We start from the raw sequence: 21514 nt of genomic DNA, 5'->3' as shown, positions 1-21514 counted from the left end.
AGATGTCAATCTGTATGACCTTGGATTTGGCAATGGTTTCTTAGATATGGCACCCAAAGCACGTGACCAAAAACCAAGTAGATAAATTGGAAGTCATCAAAATGTAAAACTTTTGTGCTTCAAAGGACACTGTCAAATGAGAGACTGGAACCCTCCTGTATTGCTGTTGGGAATGTTAAATGGTGCAGCAATGGTGGGAAACAGATTGGCAGTTCCTCAAACAAATTAAACATAGAACTAACATATGACCCAGCAATTCCCCTTTAGGTATAGATCTAAGAGAATCGAAAACAGGTGTTCAAACAAATGTGTTGTGCCCAAATGCTCATTGCAGTACTATTCACAATAGCCAAAAGGTGAAAACAACTTAAGTATCCACCAAAAGATGAAAGGATGGGGCACCTGTCTGGCTCAGTCGGTAGAGTATGGGACTTTTGATCTTGAGGTTGTGAGTTTGAGCCCCATGTTGGGTGTGGAGTTTATTTAAAAAAAAAAAAAAGAAAGATGAATGGATAAACAAATTGTGGTATATGCATTCCATGGAATAGTATTCAGCTGTCAAAAGGGGGAAAAGCGCTGATTCATGCTACAACATGGATGAACCATGAAGACATCATGCTAAGTGAAAGAAGCCAGTTACAAAAGGCCGAGTGTTATATGATTCCATTTATATGCAGTGTCCAGAATGGAAAAATCCGTAAGAGACAGAAAATTAGATTAGTGGTTGCCAGCAGCACCTGGGGGAGGGGGAAATGGGGAGTGACTGCTTAATGGGTACGAGAGTTCATTTGGGTGTGATGAAATGTTCTGGAATTACATAGTGGTGATCATTGCACAACCCTGTGAACACACTAAAAACCATTGAATTGTCCACTTCAAAGGGTGAATGTCATGGTTTGTGAATTCTAGCTCAATAAAAATAAATTGCAGCACTGAGGCCATGTGGTGGGTGCAGAGGTCAAGATCATGGGCTTTGGAGTCAGAGGGACCTGGAGTCGAGACCCAAACCCTTCCCTTTCTACCCGAGCATCCTTGGGTTGGCTGCTGAGCCTCTGAACGACTCCGTTTCCTCATAGGTGAAATGCGTCTGATAATACCCACCTCGCAGGATAGTTGTGAGGGTTTCGGGGGATAATCAATGTAGGCGGTGCTGTTGTAATTAAGGTCGTGGCATGGTTGTTTTTCTCATCCTGAGCAAGAGAAGACTCAGGTGGGGGCTGGTATCTGTCTTTGTATCCCTTCAGGGCTCTCAAGAAGAGAAGGAGTTTGACTCTCTCCCTGAGGCCTGAGCAGTAAAAAGAGGAGCCGTAGAAAGATGCGGGGGAGAATATTCTACAGGGCTTAATCCAGAGGCAAGGGGCTGCCTCAGGAGGTAGTGAGGAGCAGGTCACTGGAGGTGTGCAAGCAGAGCCTGGATGAGCCCTTGGCATGGTTCACACCACACGCCGGGATCTGGGCCAGACGCCTCTAAGCCTCCAATCTTGAGAAGCTCGGGTTTTATGGATTACACAGGGAGTCAGGTGACGACTCTGTGGGAGGCTGCCAACGTCGTACACTCCACGGTGCTCTCCTGAACTGGAGGAAGGCCAATTCGCTCCAGAAAGGAGGAGGAGGGGGGAGGCCGACAGTAAATTAACATGGTGGCAGGCCCCCTTTCAGGGTTTCTGGCTTTGCCAGTAGAGAGAGAGGTTGTACCACGTGTGAGCACGTGAGTGTGTGTGCCTCTCCTCCTGGGGGAAAGACAAAACAGGGCTCCCTCCAGCCTCCTCCTGAGAATTAAATAGGTAGCCCTCCTTCTCTTCTCCTTTTGAGACAGCTGCCCCATGGGAAGCCAACCTGGGGGGGCGGCAGGATGAAGGCACAAGGAGGGGTGGGTATCTGTGGGGACCGAGTGAAGCCCAGATCCCTTTCACATCCCACCTTTGAATGCCCCTTCAGTGATGGAGTCGGGGCTCTCCCTTTTCCGGCCACCCTCCTCTCAACACCGAGGAACCCACTCCCCTCCCCCTAATCCCTCTCTTCAGCCCCTGGGTAATTTTCCTTTTGAAAAGCTGACCATTAAAGTCCACATACTCCATTCATATGAAAGTCCAGACTAGGGAAATAATAGAGACAGAAAGCAGTGGTCACCAGGGGCTGGCCGGGTGGAGGGGCGAGGGACGATCACTAAAGGGTTCAAGGTTGCTTTTGGGGGTGACAACAATGTTCTAAAATTCACTATGCTGATGGTTGCAGAGATCCGTGAATCGACTTGAAATCACTGAACTTAATACCTTAAATGGGTAAATTGTATGGTATGTGACCTATATGTCAATAAAGCTGTTATTTTATTTTTTTTTTTTTAAGAAAGCCATTGGGCAGTCCTTCGTTAGTTGACTCACCTCTTCAAATTTCCAAGAAACTCCAGAACGTGTGCCATGGGTCTGTCTGTGCCTGGCCTGCATCAGCATGGTTCCCGGGCCTGTCATTGCTGGCGCTGGGTGCCGCACCGTTGGGCTGGGCACCTCATTGTGACTGCAGATGGCTGGCCAAATGCACTGTGTGTATGCAGCAATGAGAACTATCTGGAAGGCATTTAATATAGTGACTCACAGGGTCATGCTTGGAAAATTAATTCAAATTGGCTTGGCATCGAGCCAAGGAAAACTGTCTGAAGAGGCTGTAAACAGAAAGTAATGGATTGAGCCGAAGGAGGGATGGAAGGAAGGCGGCAGGGGGAGGTCCAGCCGCACAGCCCCCAAGGCAGCCAACTGGGAAGGGCTAACATAGTGGCTGGCACTCGCCGTACTTGGCTGGGGCCTGGGGACTGGGGCCCAAGTCCCAAGGACCTCTGTTTCTTGTCACTTCCTCTCCCCACTCTTGAGTCCCCGGTACCTGGTTTATTCCCCCCGGCAGTACTGCTCCCTGTCACTCCAGGATATGCCTGGCATTCCTGATATTTCTGTTTGCACCTTATCTTCCTACCTCCCTGCTGGGAGCTCCTTGAGGGCAGAAATGGGGTAGCCATAGAGGAATGATGTGAATCACTTGTGCTGCCCCAATATAGTGTCTGCCCAGGGGAGGCCCTGACGGGCTGCCAAGGGGCCCCACCTTTTTAAACCCACACCTCACTGAGCAACAATATTAATGAAAGCCTTCACTTCCAGTAGTACATACTGGCAAAGATGTAGGTTTCTTTATGGGTTTTCCAGAGAGATGTTATAATGCGTTTGGTTTTTCACAGATTTATGGAGGTTTAATGTAGATACTATAAATTGTAGGTGTATGATTCAGTGATTTTTAGGAAATTTGTAGAGTTGTGCGATCATCATCCCAGTCAGTTTGGAACATTTCCATCCCTAAATATGCCTTCTAAGCCCTGCATTGCCCCGTATTCTGATACATCCAGAGAGGCAGTGTCCCTTTCCTTCCCCTTCTTGGCTCTGGGGAGTGGAAGCTTGCTTACCTGGGGACCAACCAGCTGAGGTTCTCAACCCAGCTCTGCCACTGAGGGGTTGGGAGAACTTGGGCAAGTCGTTCCCCTCTCTGGGCCTGGTTTTCCCTTCTGGGAAGCAATGGAGTTGGGACTGGGGAGGGGACTTGGCTGCCTTGGACTATCTCTGCCCTGGCAGGAGGACATGGCGAAGGTCCACGAGTGAGGAGCTCTGGGACCCTCAGGTGTAGAACCTCTTACCTGGGCCCAGTGGCACCTGAGCAGGTAGAAGCAGAGGTGTGGGAGGCTCCTTTCGCAGGCATTAAAGTGGCCTCACCTCCGCAGGCACATTTAACATTACTGCTGCTGGAGGTATGACCAATCTTGTGCAAACGGAGCAGTGTGGAAGCATCCATATGAAGCCTGATTCCTTCAGAGGGGCTCCCAGGAGGCCCTCACACATTTGCCATGCTTCTTTGGCCCCCCACTGCCTCCCCTGGCTGAGTGAATTCAAACAAACATTTCCTGAGTGCCTACTGGGGACAGGGTTCAGGTGAGGAGGCCCCACAAAGGGTATGGATGTGTGAAAGACAGTTTAGGCCTTGGAGAGCCCCACATTCTCCACAGTAGCGGAGATGGGGGGGGGGTCTGTAAGTTTCCTATGGCTGCTGTAACCAATTACCACAACGTAGTGGCTTAAGACGACACATATTTATTATCTTAACGTTCTGGAAGCCTGAAGTCTGAAATGGGGCTCGCTGAACTCAAGCCAAGGTGTTGTCAGGGCTGCGTTCCTTCTGGCAGCTCTAGGGGAGAGTCAATTTGCATGCCTCTTCCAGCTGACGCTAACCCTCCTGCCCCACTCTCCTAAGGACTCTGTGATTACGTTGGGCTCACCCAAAAATCCAGGATAGTTTTCCCATCTCAAGACCCTTGACTTAAGCACATCTGCTAAGTTTCTTTTGCCAGGGTAGGTAAGATATCCAAAGGTTCTGGAATTAGGATGTGGACATCTTTGGGAGATTGTCCATCCACCCCCACAAGGCCTCAGTCGAGCAGCTCCTCTGGATGCCACCCAAATAGGCCTTGACTATGCACACGCATGCACGCATGTGTGCGTGCACGCGCACGCACACACACACTGTTATTTTTTTCCAAACCATTGGAAAGTAAGTTGCTGACATGATGCTCCATTACCCCTAAATGCTTCACTGTGTATTTTCTAAATACTAGGACACATATCAGAATTAGAAAATTAAGGGGCGCCTGGGTGACTCAGTCGTTAAGCGTCTGCCTTCGGCTCAGGTCATGATCCCGGGGTCCTGGGATCGAGCCCCGCATCGGGCTCCCCGCTCCGCGGGAAGCCTGCTTCTCCCTTCTCCCACTCCCCCTGCTTGTGTTCCCTCTCTCGCTGTCTCTCTCTCTGTCAAATAAATAAAAAAATCTTAAAAAAAAAGAATTAGAAAATTAACATTTAATACTACTACCTAATCCATAGATTCCATTCAAATTCCTATGCTTGTCCAAATAATTGATGCAGAAACAACAAACATACAAATAAAAAATCGTCTTTGCCACCAACAATAAAAACTGCCAACAAAACGCCTTTCTTTTTCCCAATTTCCTTTCTGGTCCAAGATCTAATCCCAGATCATACATTTGCAGTTAGTTGCCATGTCCCTTTGACGAATCTCCTTCAATCTGGAATGGTTTCTCAGTCTTTCCTTGGTTTTCATGGCCTTGACACTTTTGAAGAACAGAGGCCAGTTATTTTGTAGATTGTTCCTCCATTTGGATTTGGTCGATGTTCCCTCAGGAACACCTGAGGAGTGATGAGTTCTCAGTATATCATATCAGGTGGTATATGATTTGTCCTATTACTGGTTACATTAACTTTGGTCACTTGATTAAAGGGTTGTCTGCCAAGATTTTCCACTGTAAGGTGAATTAGCAATGACTTTATATTTATTAACTTATAAGTAATTAATAAGGAATTCTAGTATTTGGGGGGAGATACTTTGAGATGATATAAATATCTGTTCCTCATTCAACTTTCACCCGCCAGTTCTGGTTCATAATTCTTGCCTGAATCAATTATTATGATGATGAGTTTCTAATTCCGTCACTCCTTCTACATTTGTTAGTGGTCCTTCCACTATAGAAAGAGCTTTCCCTCCTCTCCCACTTTTTGTTCATTATATATCAGTATGGGCTCACAAATTCCTATTTTATTCAACATATATCATTCATTACTCCTTTTTTGACTTTGATGCGTATATTATTCCAGACTTGGTCAGTGGGAGGTCCTTCAAATTGTTTAGAAACCAAGATGTGGGGGCTGGTTGTGCTCATCGCTACTGGGATGTCACTGCTTCTAGGCCCTCTCAGCAGACAAAGCTAGGAGATAAGTACGCACGCACATGCACGCACATCTACGTCTATAGGTATATATCTAAAACCGTGCATTCACACCAACTCCAGAAACCTGGTCGTTATTATCCCCAACCTATTTCCTCGTTTACTCAATTCCCCCATATAGGGTTAATCTCCTGGTCCCCAAGGCTGTCTCAGCTGTGGCTCTGCTGGGCTTGCCTGCTGTACCTCCTGGGGCAGCCTGCCCGGGCCCCGCCCAACACGGCTGAACTGACCCCAACCTGCTGGGTGATCCTGGCCCCTTCGCTTCCCCCCAGGTGGTGGGAGCGGCAGGTAGAAGTCTGAGCAGCGTGCAGAGCACTGTATGGGGCTAGAGCTCATGGAAAGGTGGGGTGTGTGAGAGTTGGGGGTCAGTGCTTCTCAAACTGGGGCAGCTGCCGACTGCAAGGAAGGGGTGGACAGCTCCGGAGGAGTAAGGAGTTTGGATCGGGACTGGGTCCAGTGTGATGAGCTCGAGTGAGCAGACCGAATTTACACATTCTTCAGAGGCTCTGACAGTCCTGTGAGTATGTGAGGGAAAGGGCTGAGCAGGTAGGGGGTGGATAAGACTGGAGGCAGAGACTAGTTAGGAGGCTGTTGTAGGAGGCCATGGAGGGGGATGGAAGCAGGAGCTAAGGCAGTGGCAGTGGCAAAAGAGGAGACAGGCTTGGTGGAGGGGGAGGCGGTGGCCAACTTGGAGTGGGGGGGGCGGGGGAAACCCCTCCTTTCTGTGCCAGGCTCCTAGAGGCCAACCTGAATGGGGAGGCGAAAGGGGACCTCAGAGGGAAGCCTTTGCAGCAAGCGGGTGAAGGTACAGAATGTGGAAGAGGCGCTCTCTAGGGGATAGCTCATCAAGGCCACAGAAGGGCTGAGCTTTTCAAGGGACAGGGAGTGTGGGGCCCCAAGACCTCAGTCTGAGTACTGGGGCAGTTGGGGTGGTGGGAACATGGGGCAAAGAAGAGCCGGGCAGGGAAGGAGGGGAGGAGACAAGAGAGAGCACAGCACTCCCTGAACAGCAGCTAATCCTGGTTGAGCTGGATCCTCTGTTGGAGCCCCCACCTCGGACCCCTTAGCGGGGAGCCTCCCCAAATCCTCCTGGACCTCTGGAGTGGCCTTGTTCTTAAACTCCAGTGAACATTCCAGTCACCTGCGAGATCATCCAGCATGAAGATGCTTGCCCTCTGCCACCCGAAGGTAGGCTCATCCATATGGGCCCATTCAACCCTGTGGATTCCACAAATGACCTGTAAGTGCCCTGTCCTCCAGGCAGTGCCCTGTACGTGCCCTGTACGTCCAGGCAGACGACCGTGATTTGCAGGAGGATCTGAAAATTCACACCTTACTTTCTCCCATTGACAGTTTCTGAGGGGTCATTGTCCTTTGGCATCACGGGACCCCAATGGTGCTCAACACCTTAGCTTTAAGGCTCTCTAATCTCCTGCCTCTTTGTTGGGGAGAGAATAGTCTCTTTAGGTACACCCCAGAAATGCCCCAGGAAAGCCCCTGGCCAGAGCCCGATGGGCTCGATATCGTGTTGGGTGGAGAATCCCCAGTTTGCATGTCCCGGTTTTCCTACAGGGGGCTCCCTAAAGTAATAGTGTAGATGGCAACAGTGAGGGTGGTTACATCACCCAGTGGCACAGGTGACAGCCTGTGACAGGCCCTGACCCGGACCGGTGCTCCTCGGCACCCATTCCTTGCCCTATCTAAAGCCGGGAGCCCACCCCGAATTCCTCAGTGGCTGGAGCCTGAGCGGAGGCTGTGGTCCCCAGAACACGGTTCTCTTGTTGGCCTCCTGTGAGGACCTGCTCTGATTGCTCACCAGAAGCACCCAAGCACGTCCTGTAGCAAGCAGGTGATAGGCCTTCCCCGCCCGGCAAGGGACCTGAGGCAACACAGTTCACAGGCCAGCCTGGCAATGTGGCTTCCGGTGAGCCAGGAGCCGCCCCAGGTCCTGTGGGATTAATCCGGCGTCTGCCCAAGCGTGTGTCTTATAGTCTGCCAGCAGTCAGTGATTATTCGTTGCTGACTTCGAAAGCCATATCATATCCCACTTAGCCCGCTGGGGGCCGTCGATTCATTGATCTGCAGTCGTGGAGCTCAGGGCGATCCCAGGCCTTAGGAGAGAAGCAAGGAAGGGGCCGGCGGACAGGGCAAACCCTATGCTGAAGGTGGTCACACTTACCCTCCATTCAATTCAGCCCATACTGCCTGGCCGGCCCCCTGGGAGCCACCCCGGGCAAGGGCTGTGGGGAGCCGAGTTGAAACAGCAGCTCTGACAGCTGACCTCGCTCGCCCTGGCCTGCAAGAGGCTGAGAGCCTGGGTGGGACATGCAAGCCGGGGGCTTAGCGCCCGGGGGCCCCCAGTGTCGCACCGGCACACTTGGCAGGTGGCCGCTGGTCGGCACAGGAGGGAGCCACGTGCTGTCCCTGTACGTCCTCCTCCCCCAGCACGCACCGGCCTCCCTCATCCCCTCCATCCGCTGCACACACACTCCCATGCCCAGAAACACACTCACACCTGTTCACACTCACATGCCGTCACGTATACACACTCACACACTCTCACACATATGTTCTCAGGTGCACACACTCTTACAGATGCCCTCACTGACACACTTTCACACATACTCCCTCACACACATGCCCCCCACTCATATGTGCCCTCACACACACGTATGTGCTCACATGCACACACCCACACAAGTCCTCCCTAACACATTGTCACACATACTCCCTTACCCAGGCCCCCCCCACACACATGCCCTCACATATACACATGCTCACACACACACACGTGCCCGCTCGTACCCCCCACTCTCACACTCACACCGGCTCACACATACTCTCACTTACAAACCTGTCTGCACATACACGTAAACCCACGTACATTCGTATACTCACACACTTGCATCCTCACACAGCCACACTCTCGTGCTCACACACTCTCACAAGCGCACTCACTCACACGTGCGCTCTCATTCCCATACGCATCGCCTCACACACACGCTCACCCCCCACGGAAGTCCTCACACGCATCCTCTCACACCACACACCCCATGCGCCCCGCACCCCCGCTCACTTATTCCAGCTAGCTTTCCTTCCACTGCCACGTGTGGCCGTGCTTGGGTCCACCTGCGTGGACCTGGGTCTCCACCTGGGGGTCCCTGGGAGCTGAGGAAGCCGGCCAGTCCAGAGGCCTGGGCGAAGAATGTGGCTCTCACACAGACGTGAGAAGGGAAGGCCGGCTCCTAGGCGTCCTTTTTGTTTTTTTTTTTTAAACACCTGGAGAGCTTTTCAAAAAGAAAAGAAAAACTTGCACGTGTCTTTGACCAAGCCTCTAGACGTCACTGCAAGGAACTACAGGGTCTGGACACATTATGTCTCTCAAGCAGCCCGGACGCACTTCCATTCAGTCGGCCAGCCGGTCAGTCCATCAGGTAGTCCTCAATATTGACTGAGCACCTACGAAGAACCCAGATGTCAAGAATACATACAACCTTGAACAAGAACAGACTAGTAGAAAGACACAAGCAGAGAATGGCAGCGTGGCCAAGAGCTGATGGGATGGAGGTGTCTGGGGTGCACTGAGGAGACGTCCCTCCCCTGACCAGGGCTCCCGGGTAGCCGTAGTCCCTGCTGGGTTTATGGATGGGGAGGCAGACACGCAAGTAAATGAACTCTGTGGTTGGCAAACTTAAGGGTGCATCCACTTCCGGCGGAGGGCTTATTACAACACAGATTCCTGGGCCCCAGCCTTGAGTTTCTGAGCTTGTAGGTCTGGCGTGGGGCCCGAGAACTTGCATTTCTTACATATTCCCGGACAATGCTCGCCAATCTGTCAGACCCTGGGCTAGAAGTCTGTATGGGGAGGGGAAAGGGCACAACTGGCTTTGAGAAGCAATGGGTTCAGCCAGGAAAGGCACATGCTTATAGACAAGCATCTATTTTCTGCTGCTACTGGATCAAATCACCACAAATTTAGTGGCTTTAAACAACACAGATTTAGTACCTTCTAATTCCGGAGGCTGGAAGGCTGACAAGGGTCCCACTGGGCTAAGATCGAGGTGTCAGCAGAGGCATGTTCCTTCTGGAGGCTCTCAGGGAGAATCCATTCCTTCCCTTTTCTAGCACCTAGAAGCCACCTGCGCTCCTTGGGTCATGTCCATGTCACTCCAACCTCTGTGTTGTCACATCTCTCTGACCTTCCTCTCTCTCCCTTCCCTGTGTAAGACTCATATGATTAGATTAGACCCACCTGGATAATCTAGGACAACCTCCTCATTTCCAGATCCTTATTTTAATCACATCGGCAAAGTTCCTTTCTCCTTGTAAGGTAACACATTCACAGGTTCTGGGGATTAGAGCATGGACATGAGGGGGCCATTATTCAGCAACTAAGCAGTGGAGGTCAGGACCAAAGAGTGATGGGGGCTCATCCTAACACAGCACCTACTACAGGGCAAACACTGCCCTGAGGGTTTCACATCCACCTTCTGGAATTTTCACTGCCGCCCCCGTGTAGTAGATTCCAGAAGGACTCTTTTTATGGCTGAGGAACCAAACTTAGAGAGGTGAAGTGCTTTGCCCAAGGTCATACTGCCAGGAAGCAATGGAGCTGGGATTTGAGCCCAGGTCTCTCTGGGCCCAGAGCCCATGTTCTTGACCGCTAGGCTTCGCTCTACCACCTGGGTAGTGCCGTCCAGGCTGGTGAAAACACCAAATCTCCGAAACGGAAGAAGCCCCCCCTGTTTCCTCCTTCTCCCTGCTTCCCCATCTCACCTTCACCAGGCCCCGCTTCCCACAAGCGGCGCTGGCTGCTTGCTCTTCTGCTTCCTTTCTGCCAGGTGGTCAGCTAGTGGCCTTTCTATCCCCCTCAGCCACTGTGGCCCCGAGCCTTTCCCCTCTGCCCAGCTTCCAGATACCCCTCAGCAGAAGGGCTATCAAGACCTTCCAAGACCAGCAAGGGCCCTTGGAGGGCTGGTGCCTGTCCTTTGACCTCAGAGAAAGGGACAGAGACAGCCTAGAGGACTGGGACCTCTGGGGGACCCCTGTGCAGGTGGCCTCAGGTGACCGGAGATGTTTCACTCCCATCTCCCCAGTCAGCCCAAGTGGGTGATGTTTTGGAAGGGGGACAGTAGTCAGTCAGCCCACGTGCCGGCCAGTTTTCTGGTTGGTACATTCAGCAAGGAGCCGGCAGCTTCCTGCCCCTGCCTAGCTGTGGGGCCTTGGAGAAGTTACCTAACTTCTTTGTGTACCTCAGTTTCCTCAACCGTAAAATGGGGATAAAAATAGAAGCTACCAATGAAATAATAGCGGCAAACTGCTTCGTAAATGGTAAGAAATAGGAAACTGACCCATTATTCTGATTACTATTCTACCAGCAGCCTCTGCCATGGCCACTGGACTGCGTGGCGGGGGGTTAGGGGGGTGGTAGGGTGGGTAGTAGCTTTGGGCCCTGCCTCAGCATGCTCCTTTTCCCAGGCAAGGTGCTGGCAAAGAGCCCAAGGCCCAACTTCTTCCTGCATCACCCACAAGCTCTCTGGCCTGTCACCTAGATTCCCCTTCTTCCCTTGCCCTAGCCCCAAACTGGCAGGCAGAAGTGGACCTAAAGGGAAGGGCCCCTGGGGCACACGAGCAAGAGTGTGCGTGTGTGTGTGTGTGTGTGTGTGTGTGTGTGTGTGTGTGTGTAGGGGGAAAGGGTGCCCAGGTTCCAGCCAATGGGTGCTGGCCCAACTGGAGCCCAAACCTGGCCACTGGCCCCCAGTAGGGGATCTTCCGGGCTCAAATCCACAAAGGGGCTCTGGGTTCAAATCTCCATGTGGCCACCCAATCTCTGAATACAGTCTCCGATTTATATCGCACTACTTCCCAAAAGGACTTAAAGTGGCTGCTAATAGACACATGCACATCCAAGCCACTAAGGATGGAGAAAGAGAAATTCAAGATGTAAAACCATAGCAAGACAGTTATTGTCCTTGAACATCAAGTTCAGCTCTGAGTTTCCTGGTAGGCAATGCCCAAGAGGGAAGAATGATGGAGAATACGCATCTCATTGTCTCAATGTCACTTCCACAGGGCAACCGACCTTTCCTTGGGGTGACCTAGTAGAGACTTTGAACAACCCACAGACACTATCCCATGGGCGACATGGGCAGAAACTTTGGCAGTGAGCTCCAGGGAGGAAAGAGGTATCTGCCTGGTGGGATGAGGAGAACACCAGGCTAATTCAGTTCAGATCTGGGTTTCCTCTCTCCATCTGGAGCAAGACTGAACAAACCAGGGAGGACTGGAGGGGAAGGTGAGTCCCTTACCTCATTGCCCTTGACTACCATCCACCTTAGCTGTGCTGACAATGACAGATGATTTCAGGGACTTGGATTCCAACCATTAGGCTAAATTCTTTGAGAATTTAGCAGCTATTAACAGGCAGGTATCCCTGGGAAGGGTAATCCATGAAACCACTGCATCTTTTATACTCAGCTGTGATCTTGAAACCTGAGTGGGAGCTTGAAGGTGTGAGGGGAGGGCCAGGAAGCTGCTATAAGAAATCCAGATCTCAACCTGGGATCCAACAAGGGAAAATGGTAAGCTTTGGGTTTACTATGTGTTCAAACTGTACGGTGACCTCCCAGAATCCCTCTGGTCTCAGGATTATGGGAGAGGCACTTATCGCCCTGTTGCAGAATTTATCAATTTAACCCAGGGCGCTCCTCAAGGGCAGGCAGAGCCTCAGTCTTGTTCTTATAGCTGCCATAACAAATTGCCACAAACTTAGTGGCTTAAAATGAGAAATATTTATTCTCTCACAGTTCCAGAGGCCAGAAGTCCCAAGTGGGTCTCATGGAGCCAAAATCAAGGTGTTATAGAGTCACTCTCCCTCTGGAGGTTCTAGGAGAGACTCCTTCCTTGCTGAGAATCCACCCAGCTTCTGGTGGCTTCCAGCATTCCTTGGCTTATGGTCACATCATTCCAATCTCTGCCTCTGTCTTCACGTGGCCTCATTTTCTGCCTGTGTGTTATAAAATCTCTCTAAGACTACGTGTGATGGCATTTAGAGCCCACCTGGATCACTCAGGATAACCTCCCCATCTCAAGATCCTTAACCGAATCACGTCTACAAAATCCCATTTGCTATATAAAGTAACATTCACAGGGCCCAGGGATTAGGACCTGGATAACTTGGGGGGAGCATTATTTAGCCTCCTACACTCCTCAAGTACCTAGTCCGGGGCCCAGCTCACAGGAGGTGTTCAGAAAGATGCTTGTGGGATGGCTGAATGAACTGCAGTTTGAACTCCAAAATAACCGGGTGGCTTCCATGTGGATTCTGGGCTCCCAAGCAAAGGTTTGTTTTGGACTTAATTGTTTCCTCGTCCCTGTGTTGGGCAAAGAAACCATTACAGTCAGTTGTGGTCTCTAGGGGGTAGAGACGTGAGTTCAAGGTCAAGAGTACTAGGCTAGCTGGGCTCCTTACAGTAAGTCAGTCACCCTCTCTGGACTTTGGTTTCTGCAGTGGTAAAATCAGATTTGTAATCCCTACCCCTCCCTGCCTGCTTCTGGCAGTAAGTGCAATGACCCTGTGAGGTAAGGATGTCTGATATTACACAAATAAATGTCAAGAATTGTTAAAAGTATCGTGATAGAATTTAAACAGAGGAAGAAGGGAGAGGGTAAGTTCAACTCAAAGGATTGCATCTCTCATGGTGGAATTCAGATCTATGCTTCAGCCATGGTCTCTTGACCCTCTTCTGCTGCCCTGGGTACAAGGGCCAGAGTGAGAGGCTGCTCGTGAATTCTGATCTGTTGCTGGCCTTCGCTCTGCTTCTGCTAACGTGTGAGCTGAAGCCCAGAAAGCCGTGCCACTCCTTCGCGGCACAGAGATGGGGAGGGGCAGCCCAAGGAGCCTCGCGGAGATAGGGCACACGCTGTCCTCACAGCCTTGCACAGACAGAAGCCACTGAGTCCTTAAGAGCCGAGGCAAAGGCCGACACGCTCAGGCTTCCTGGTCCACCTGTTCATAGTGGTTTTCCGATCAAGGACGCACTGACTCAGGAGTGGCTCGGCTACCTTGGTACCAGGGGCCATTCGTCAGTTGCCTTTTGGTCCTGCAGGTGTCCTTTGTGTGCCATCACTAAGCAGGTGGGTGACTGGGAGGGAGGGAGTGCCAAGTCCAGAGCCTCAGAGCTGCAAAAGACCCCAGAGGCCATTTGGTTCAAGCCCTGAGGGGCATCCAGGGATGAGAAATAGCCCATGAAGACAGGCAGGCCAGAAAAGAAGCTGAGAAGTGGGAAGGAAGGGCACGCAGGACAGAAAAGGCACCCGCCTCAGGGGCCGGAGCCAAAGCCTCTAGTCTTCACGCTGCCACTGACCAGCCCTGGATCCTTGGCTAAATCGCTTCCCCTCACTGACCCTCACTTTCCCCCTCTGAACATGAGGGGGTGGCACTAGATTCATTGGTTCATTCATTGGTTGGCCAAATATGCATTGAGCACCTACTGTATTCCATGCTTATTCCGGGCACTGGGAACAGAGGATCCTGAGGAAACAGGAGAAAGAATGCCTTAGCGTGGTAGGGGCAGGACGCAAGGCTGCAGAGCATTACAAGGATCCAATAACTGAGCTGTGGATGGTGCCGTGTGTGTGTGTGCGGCAAAATACACAAAACATTAGGGGCACCTGGCTGGCTCAGTCAGTGGAGCGTCAGACTCTTGATCTCGGGGTTGTGAGCTCAAGCCCCACGTTGGGTGGAGAGATTGCTTAAAAGTAAAATCTTAGGGGCGCCTGGGTGGCTCAGTCGGGAAAGCGTCTGCCTTCAGCTCAGGTCATGATCCCAGCGTCCTGGGATCGAGTCCCACATCGGGTTCCCCGCTCAGCAGGGAGCCTGCTTCTCCCTCTGCCTGCCACCCCCCTGCTTGTGGGCGCTCTCTCTCTCTCTCTCTCTCTGACAAATAAAAAAATAAAATCTTAAAAAAATAAAATCTTAAAAAAATTTTAGAAATACACAAAACATAAAATTAACCATTTTAAAGCATACAACTTGGAGACATTTAATACATTCAGGGTGTTGTGCAACCAATACCTCTATAAAATTCTAGAACCTTGGGTGCCTGGGTGGCTCAGATGGTTAAGAGTCTGCCTTCGGCTCAGGCCATGATCCCAGGGCCCTGGGATCAAGCCCCGTGTTGGGCTCTCTGCTCAGTGGGGAGTCTGCTTCTTCCTCTCCCTCTCCCTCTGTGCTCTCTCAAAAATAAATAAAATCTTCTTAAAAATGCTAGAATCTTTTCTCTCCTGCCAAAAGGAAACCCTGTACCCACTGAGCAGCTACTCCCATTCCCCTGTGCCTCCAGCCCCTGGCAAACACTAATCAGCTTTCTGTCCCTGTGGACGTGACTATTTTGGACCTTCCTATCAATGGAATCGTAGAGTATGTGGTCTTTTGTGTCTGCCTTCTTTCACCGTGTAGCACGGGTCACTACTCAGTCGTTTGTATGACTGAAAACATGCCATTGTATGGAGAGACCACATTTTGTTTATCAGTCATCAGTTGAATAGACGTGTGGGTTGTTTTCCGCTTGTTGGCTATTGTGGATGCTGCTGCTGTGGACATTCACGAACAATCCCTGTTTGGGTGGACAATCTCTTGAGTTCCTGTTTTCAGTTCCCTGGGGTCTACACCCAGGAGTGGAATTGCTGCATGGCGACAGCTCCTCTTTACTTTCAGCCCAAAGTGAACCAGGGGGCCGATGTCTCCACACCCTCACCGACACAGGTTATTCCTCCTTCGGCTGTTGGCTTGTAAGGGGCAGGTTAGGGAGGGGGAGTCTGGGAGACCAGGAGGAGCAGCTAGGAAGCGTATGCCGTGTCCCGCAAGCCGGCTGGCTATGGAGGGCCCCTTAATGAGCTGTTTCAGGGCCAGGGCTGGGGCAGGGCCTTGCGGTGTGGCTGTGGTCGTGGTGGGAGATGAGCAAGTGGAGAGCATGTGTAGATTCAGATGGCCGGGGGTGGGGGGGGGAACAGGATGGTCACTCTGGGGCAGTAGGTAGGGGTGAGGGCGGGGACGGGCTTCCGGGGCCGTGGGGCTTGCATGATGTAATCTGAGCTGGCCGCCCTGCTGGCCCTGCTCTCCCTCACTGCTGGTACTGCTGGGGCTTTGGGGCATGTGCTGGAGGCCCAGAGGCCCAGAGGCCCGGCTGGCCTGACAGTTTGTTGGAAGAGAGAGACTATCCAGAGCCAGCCACCAGGAAATCTGGCCCAAGAGCACTAGGGGAGCCAAGGAAGACAGGATTTGGGGAAAGCTGGGAAACCTGGAGCGGTGCTGGAACTGTCCCCACCATTGAAATGACAGGTCCCTGTCTCTACGGGGAGAAAGCCCAGTGCTCAGCTCAGTGCCTGGCAAATGTGTTTGGATCAATGGAGAGAGAGAGAGAGACAGAGAGACAGAGAGACAGAGAGACAGAGACATAGACAGAGACAGAGGGAGAGAGAGAGATCCTCACAGGTTCCCAGGAGTCCATTTGCATGCGAGCCGGTGAGGTTTCTGGGGTGGCCAGCAAGGCTCAGGGGCAGGTGCTGGTGGCAGCCAGGGGTCTCAGGAGATAAGAAGCAGGCAGGCCAAGTGGTTTAAGGGTCACTCCGGGCCTCGCCCTCCTGCTCTCTTTTCCTTGGCCTGATCCCCCCTCCCCCACTTACTGTAAGGCCCGTGGTAAGGGTAAAGTCCTGCAACAGCTCTTGACCGTGGCTGAGCACCAAGTCCTGAGCCCAGCTGGCTGGGCCCACGCCTGACCTCACCAGCGGGGCCTGGCGCAGGCAGGCGCCCAGTATGCCTAGTGAGTGGTGGCAGATTGCACCGGCATGGTAGGGGAATCCCAGGTCACTGGGGTCTCTGAATGCCCGGCCACTCTCCCCAGCTGGGCTGACTTTCTATAGGAACCTGGGGAGGCTGTACTTCTCGAACTGAAAGTAAGAGGGAGAATGCAAGGTGGGGCAGGGAGCAAGGATGGGGAGGCGTGGTAGGGGCAACGTGGGAGGTGGCAAAGGTGTCAGGATCATCCTGCTGTGCTGCTGCTTTTTCAGAAAGCATGTCACCTTTCCAAAGCCTTTCTCACCTACTCCCAGCACTGAGCCAGCCTCTGAGTACTTGCCTGTCCATGGCTGGGACCCCTGGAGCCTGGCCCCTTCCTCCAGCTCCCTCCCTGCAGATGTCCCAGGGGAGTCCTGCTGGGATAAGCAGCCTCTCGCCATTTCTTCTGCAGGGCTCTTCCCTTTGCTCTCCCCTCCCTCTTCCACCTCCCCCTCCCTTCCCTCCTCCCCCTCCTTCCTCTAGTTCCCTTTCCTTTTCTCCCTGCCCCCTATTTCTCTCCATCCCCATGCACTCTTCCTTGAGACTTCAGCCTTTCTTGCTCCTTCCATTCTTTGCTGCCAGCCCAGGGAACATGCCACCTCCTGCCATTGCCAGGTGGAGGAGGAGGCTGGGCCTGAGTCTCCCTGCCTTCCTTAGCGGGAGGGAGGACAGAGAACGGTGAGGAGGTAGAGGCAGGGAGGAGCACCCGTCCAGGCCTCAAGAAGCCTGGTGGCAGCTGTGCGGCGGGAGAGGGGAAGCAGGGATGGAACTTCCCAGTGGGACCCTGTCTACACCTCCTTGTCTACACCACCCCCGCGACCCCCTCCTACACACATCTGGCGGTCCCAGCACTGCTCCAGAGTGCCCAGGAAAGGAATGGACGGTGGCAGGGCTGCTGTATCCTGTGGATGTTGTCTAGGTTCTTCTTGGCTGCTTTCTGCTGGACCACCCGTGATGACGGTGGTGCTAGTGGGAAATGCTACATGGTGGCTGCCAGGAGTCCCCTTGACCATTTGCAAGTAAGTCCCCACACTGAGGAGGGGCACATGTATGTCTTAAGACAGCCCTTATGGTGTGTGTGTGTGTGTGTGTGTGTGTGTGTGTGTGTGAACAAATGAAGAGCACTGAGCAGGCAGTTGGGACTTGGCTACCAGTGTGACTGTGGTCAAGTCACTGACCCCTTTGAGTTTCATTTGCTTCCACTGTGAAATCTTTTGGCCTGGGTGGCCTCCGGGGTTCCTTTGAGCACTGGCACTCAGCCAATTCTAAGCTGCTGTCCCATCCTCTCCAGACTTCCTATTGCTGGTTGTCTAGCTGCAAGGTGGTGTGGCCTCTGAAACCACATGCTGGCCTTCCCTGTAGAGTGGCTTTCCAAGGGTGGTCCCTGGGCCAGCAGTGGCACCTGGGAGCTCATCAGAAATACAAATCCTGGAGGCACCTGGCTGGCTCAGCAGGGAGCAGGCTCAGCAGGGGGCCTGCTTCTCTCTCTCCCGCTCCCCCTGCTTGTGTTCCCTCTCTCGCTGTGTCTCTCTCTGTCAAATAAATTAAAAAATCTTTTAAAAAAGAAAGAAAGAAATACAAATCCTGAGGCGCCTGGGTGGCTCAGTCAGTGAATCGTCTGTCTTCGGCTCAAGTCATGGTCTCCGGGTCCTGGGATCGAGCTCTGTGTTGGGCTCCCTGCTCGGTGGGGAGTCCTCTTCCCCCCTCCTCCTGCGCATGCTGTGCTCTCTGTCAAATAAATAAAATCTTTAAAAAAATTTTTTTAAGTAAAAATAAATAAAAATAAAAGAAATACAAATCCTTGGGGCCCACTTCAGACTCACTAACTTAGAAACTCGGCGGGGGGCGGGGGGGCGGACAAAGAATCTGGGTATTAACAAGCCCTCTGGGTGATTCTAGTATACCCTGAAGTCTGAGAACCACTGTGCCAGACCATTTGTATCAGTGGAGGAAGCAGGGGAACAGTTCATCCCAAATGGTGGGCAGTGCACTATCCCTGGGGGTTGATATTCAGTCAGAGATGCATGCTCACGTGTGGCCCATGTTGCACACATATATGCATGTGCGTGCACGCACACACAGAGACACACACACACACAGTCACTTACTCTGTTTGCACAATAGTCCCTGATCCGTCCACCCCTCTGTTGGCAGCCTTGCTTTAGATAGATTTGATTACAGCAAGATTAAGAATTTCTTTCCATGAAGGACACCACAGATAGTTAACAGACAGACGACAGATGGGGAGAAGATATTTGCTGTTTAAAGCCAACAAGGGATTAATGGATAAAATATACAAGAAAATTCTGCAAACCAACAAGAAAAAGACCCAACAGGAAAATGAGCAAAGCATATGAATAGGCAATTCCCAGAAGGAGAAACCCAAAAGGCTAGCAAGTAAGTATGCGAAGAAATGCTCAGATTCGTTAGTAATCAGAGAAATGCAAATTACAACAATGAGATAGGATACACACATGTCAGATTGGCAAAAAGCAGCTATATGATGCCAAGTGCTGGCTAGGATAAAGAGAAAGGGGAACCATTGTGTGCTACTGGTGGGAGTCCAGCTAGACTGATGCAGCTGCTTGGCAAAGCCACCTGGCAGCATGTAGCCAGATCAAGTGTACACATTCACACCGACCCAGCAATCCCTCTTCTAGGTACACCCCCAGTGGATTCTCGGGGGGGGCCCCACAAGGGACTATTAGTTTCCGGTGGCTGCTCTAACAAAGCGTCATAAGCTGGGGGGCTTCAAACAGCAGAAATTGGTTCTCTCATAGTTCTGGAGGCCAGAAGTCCAAGATCAGTGTCACTGGGCCGAAATCAAGCTGTCAGCAGGGCCCACTCCCTTGAAAGCCTGTAAAAGAAGATCCTTCTTGGACTCTTCCAGCTCCTGAGGGCTCCAGGCGTCCACTGCTACCTTCAAAGCCAGCGTCTTCACATCTCATTCCATTGTGCCTTCACCCTGCCTTCTCTGTGTGTGACATCTCCCTTGCCTCCCTTTTATAAGAATACACGTGTACTGGCTGAATACTGTCTCTCCAAAATTCATATCCCCCCCAGAACCTCATAAAGTGAACTTATTAGGAAATAGGGTCTTTGCAGATGGAATTAGTTAAGGTGAGGTCCTACTGGAGGAGGAGAGACCTTTCATCCAATGGCTGATGTCCTTATAAAAAGAGGAAAAGATACAGGGAAGCTCAGGGAAGGCCATGTGAGGACACAGAGACTGGACTCGTGTGGACACAAGCCAAGGAAGCCTGGAGCCACCAGAAGCTGGAAGAGGAAAGGAAGGATTCTCTCCAAGAGCGTTTGGAGGGAACGTCCCGCCGACAGCTTGATTTCGGACCTCTGGCCTCCAGAATCATGAAAAAGTAAATGTGCGTTGTTTGAAGCCACCCAGTTTATGGTACTTTGTTATGGCAGCCCGAGGAAATTCCTGACATGTGATGACACTTCAGGCCCACTCAGATAACGTAGGTTAGTCTCTTCGTCTCAAGATCCTTAACTTCCTCACATCTGCAAAGGCCCATTTTCCATGTTAGGTAACATGCACAGGTTCCAGGAACTAGGACCTGGTGTCGTCAGGGGCCATTATTCCGCCTGCTACAGGGACCCGCCCAAGGAGTTCATCGTGCTGTGCTTGTGCTACCGGAGCACTGGAGGCAAGCAGGTACCCACCACCAGGGGAAAGGAGAAGCAACCTTGTGCTTACCAGCAACCGACTCAGGAACGCACAGCAGCACGCAGAGGTCACATACATAAGGCTTAGTGGAAAAGCACCCGGGAAGAAACGGAACAAGTTCTCCAGGACAATACCACTGGTGTTTATTGACACACACACACACACACACACACACACACACACACACACACTACCTCTACACATTTGCCAGAGTACACACTCTGAGGGGAGGGGAACTAGAGTGGAAAATGGGCATTACGAGGAGTGGATGGATGGTTGGATTGACCCAGCCAGAGAGGAATCTCACACCTCAATGATGGCGATGCCATGAGCTGAGGGATGTCGTTACCTGGAGGCCAAAAGAAACAAAGGAGAAGAAAAAGCCCCAGCCCCAGACGGGTGGTTTCCAGAGAAGGCTGCCCCACTCTGGAAGTGCCTCGGCACTCTACAGGGGTAGCAGGTAGCGGCCAGGGAGCTTCATCCTTCCCTTCCTTTTGGGAAGGGAGGAACCATGTGGCCTCCAGAGTGGAAGGAAGACACCCTCCTTAGCAATACCAAGGAACAAGGAAAGCCACACGAATGCCATTTGCTGTTGCCTGACAGTTGTTTTCCATCTGTGCTGAGTGCTCCCTCCCAGCAGCCTTGAGCGGGCAGCTGCCATTGTTGGCTCACCCATCGGTCTTGATTCAGACTGCTCATGGTTTTGTTCATTCTTGGAACACGCCCTGCCTCCCTTTTCCCAGATACAATACTTCTAATGCCACTTGATCAAGTAGCAGGAGTGCAAAATAGAACGAGACCAGTGGCCCTGGAAACAGTCATATAAATCATCATGAATTCTGAATCAGTTTGGAAAATAGTCAGCCATTTTGACTCCTGGGGAAGCGGGTTGGATCTTGTTTGCCTCTTTCCCTTTGGGTTTCTTTTAGTTCCCTGTAAAGTTCCCCTTGAAAATGCCATCCTTCTTGGCTATGCTTGGGAGGAAAGAGAACCTGACTTTTAATGTTTTGTCTATTAGTACCAAGGCCAGAGGGAAAAGGGGAGTAATATTTTATTGTAACCTTTTCTTTATCCCCCACAAAGGCCTTTTAGCAGAACTGACCTTCAACATTTGTGAATCCAACAACAACAGGAAAACTCTGATTGTGGCACTCAGCTGTGT

This window comes from Eumetopias jubatus, unplaced genomic scaffold, assembly GCF_037043125.1.
Source record: "Eumetopias jubatus isolate StellerSeaLion01/CBP00866 unplaced genomic scaffold, mEumJub1_p1.0 scaffold_11, whole genome shotgun sequence".
NCBI lineage: Eukaryota > Metazoa > Chordata > Mammalia > Carnivora > Otariidae > Eumetopias > Eumetopias jubatus.
Note: the sequence above shows the minus strand (reverse complement) of the source record.